Source organism: Mytilus trossulus, chromosome 6, assembly GCF_036588685.1.
Source record: "Mytilus trossulus isolate FHL-02 chromosome 6, PNRI_Mtr1.1.1.hap1, whole genome shotgun sequence".
Lineage (NCBI taxonomy): Eukaryota > Metazoa > Mollusca > Bivalvia > Mytilida > Mytilidae > Mytilus > Mytilus trossulus.
The window spans coordinates 18,681,854-18,685,530 of NC_086378.1; positions in this window are offsets into that span (position 1 = coordinate 18,681,854).

The following is a 3,677-nucleotide window of genomic DNA, read 5'->3' on the forward strand; positions in this document are numbered from 1 at the left end:
AAATAAAGACTATTCGAGACCACCAATGTCGATATTCAACAAAAGTTTTCTTCAGGTGAAACAAAGAGTTATAGCAAAGTTACCTGCAATTTGTAATTAAGAGAGAAACTGTCAAAATTTCACTCGATTGTTCAGTTGAGGCGTTGTTATATATATCGTTATAAAGACATCTATTTGATCAGCGGTGAAGTATTGTGACAACAGTTTCGTGTTTAGGTCACCCAGTAATACGAGGAAGGTGTGAACAGAAATTTCTTCTCTTGTCAGGTAAAAAGAATGCATTATCAAATGATGGAATCTTTTGAAGAAAATCTAATCAGTTAGAAACATTGCAAAATTAATGAACCTTACAAAATCATTAACTATTCTGAAAGAAGTAACTTTCGTTGATAGTAGTTTTTGAAATAAGGACGTAAAAATAAACTTGTAACAATAGATTTCGTTTGTCTGATATCATTATGACCTACCTTTAGAAGAACTTGAATAATATATGTCTGTATAATATAAGATTTTTAATTTTGCATTTACGGCTACTTTATTTTATTATCATTATAATCATTAACATAATTTGGACAAATCATACTCCGATAACATGTATTTCATAGATTTGGACATGAACCCTTAACTCAATAACTACCAAAAAGATCATTTGAATAAGATCACCTCAAACCATCACTTTCTAAGTTCTATTGGCATCATCATAATTTGTAAAAATAGTTTCATCATTTTTTAAGTGTGTACACTTATTGCAGACATTAGTGATACCTCACTGTAATACCTACACATAATTACTAATATTGTCATTCACATGGAGGGCCTCGACTTACAATGAACTATTGAAATGATTTAAGCAACAGTTTGGAATCTAAAAGTAGAACGTTGATTACCAACCTTTCCAGCCAACACAAGCTATCCCAGGGTATAAATCAGGCTTGTGTTAACTCATTTTACTTTTGTGTTTGTTATTGTCAGCCATAGTGTTGTTTATCCTTTGATATATTCGAATCCTGTCAATTCCCTTGTTTTCATCAACTTTCTTGACAAATACGACATCTTTAAAAATGTATTACTGGTGATATCTTAGGGTTAGAAAAGAGACTATAGAAAAGAGAGATCTTTGCACCGTTTTTGTTCCGTCATAAACTTTCATGAACCTTCGAAAGCAACCTGGAATGGAAGGAAAACATTCATTATCTATTCATTTCATGATAAAAAGACCAGAAACCTGGCTTAGACATACAGTGATACCACATAACAGTCATCATTTCATAATATATTATTATAAAATATACTTAAATATTTTGTTTATTTCCTTCATTCAGAGCGGTGATACCTGAAGCAGGGTTGGTTCTAAAAAATGTACTCCGCGGACGTTTGAGAAAGTGAAATTCGTAAAAAGCTGACAACGATTAACTTTAGTCTGTCATTGTTATGACATCCCCCTGATTCTACTTTAACTGGACATAAAAAAAATCATTAACGACAGTTATGCTAACATATCAAAGCAAAGTACCACATATTTTTTCACTTCATTTCGAACCAGTTTTAGTTTATTCTCATGTTATATTAAAATCATTATTTCATTGAGGTTTTGTTTTCTTTTATTTAACTATCATTCGATAGTCACGAATAATTGCCGTAGGTTGATACAATCGAGTGTTTGATTTTGTTATGTTTTATGGACTTCTTCCTTTTCTAAACTATATTGCAGTTGTGCATTTTTGTTCATTTTTTTCTACAGACTGAATTTAAATCTCAAATTATAGTTTGTTAAGATTTATTGTCGTCCTAAAAGATTGTTATGATTCCCTTATACCATGGTATATTCTGAGTTCAAACTTTATTCTTATATCATACTTAAACTCGAATCGTGTTCATTTATAACAGTTCAAATATGTATATATAAGTAAGTATATACAGAAACTATTATATGCAGGATATATGTTTGTGTCTAAAGAAGGAGTAAAGATCAAATCTGTATGCTAGTGATTTATTTTCTGAAGATAAAGTTTATCAGAGATTTGTCGTGACCGACTGCAATCTTGAAGATGTAATGCAGAATAAAGCTGTGGTCATCAAAGTTTAGAGTCTTTTGTCTGTCCAGAAATCCACATGATAAGAAAGGCTAATTTTTCTTTCGAATGATATAGTAAAGGTGACATCTGTTTAATTTACTAGCTACCTAAAATGATTACATTTGGTGCCACAAAGCATTAACGATTAATGAATTTGTAATAGTGTCCAGCCTGGCTATTCTAATTGTAGAAAGTGAAAGGACAAAACATTTACATATAAAGTTTACAGACAATGTCAAATCCCTGGGGGTATATATTCATTCCAATATTTTTGTTATCTTTTCAGTTAGGACATTTAAAGTGTCCAAGCTATTTGCATATGTGCACATTTCCGGAAGAAACACCGTTTTCGATGTCTGAAAAACGGTTACATATTTGTTCATACAATAAGGTTTTTGATTAGTCTTTCAGAATAAGTGGTACAATAAATCAGTTTTATTTTCCGTTTTATAATAATAAGACCAAACTCCAGTTCAATCCGGCTTTCTGGTCAATTTTTTGTTTGTATGCAATTTTTTTGGACTGCTGTGATTTTGTTGTCATGGTTCATTTTGTAATGTTTCATCGTTTAGTTGTACTGTCTTGATGTCTGCACGTTAAAGTTACTTTAAAGCATCGTTGACAATATAATGGAATTTGATGCGGCTGTTATACAAGTGAGATGTTCAGCTAGTTATAAAACCAGGTTCAATCCCCCATTTTCTACATAAGAAAATGCCTGTACCAAGTCAGGGATATGACAGTTGTTATCCATTCGTTTGATGTGTTTGAACTTTTGAATTTGCCATTTGATTTGAAACTTTCCTTTTTTAATTTTCCTCGGTGTTCGTGATTTTGTGTTTTTACTTTTTTACTTCGGTGTATATTGCTAGCCTGCTACACAGCAAATACATTGATTTAGAATAATTTTAATATTTATTTGTTTTCTCATTTCAGACCGTTTGGTATTTGTTACTTGCTTGGAATAAGAATTACTGTATAATATAAACATTTAATGCATTACAGTTAAATTGTGCCATAAATAAGAGATAAACAAATTGTACCATAAACTTAGAGGTAAATAATTGTACCATTAACTTAGCGGATACCGTGGTTTACCTATGTTCAAATCAATTAGAAACAGACACTTCCAAAATGAAACTTTCCCCTCTTAATAAAGCCTTTTACTTGTATTTATTAAACCTATTCCAGGAAAAAACGGACGAACTTGACTACGATATATCCCCCCTAGATTTTGCAAATTACTAACACACTGTGAATTTGATAAGTTGGTCATTTCAATATGTTCATTAATGTTTTTGCTCATCTACAAACGTTAAACAATTCATATTCATTCTATCACTACATTTTTGTAGTATAGTTTTTATGAATACAAAAATACAGCCTTTCGAAGTTAGATAATTTTTAGTAAATTTTTAATTTTTGAATGTTCGTGTTATTAAATAAACTCGAGCAAGACTGAGAATATGTACATGTTAAAAGTTCGTGCATGGTCGAAATCTGAATCTTGTTATTTCATCCTACAAGGTATCATTGAAGTCTTACTCAACAAAAATAACCATGTGAATTATACAAGAATTTTAATTTTCACGTGAAATTGCA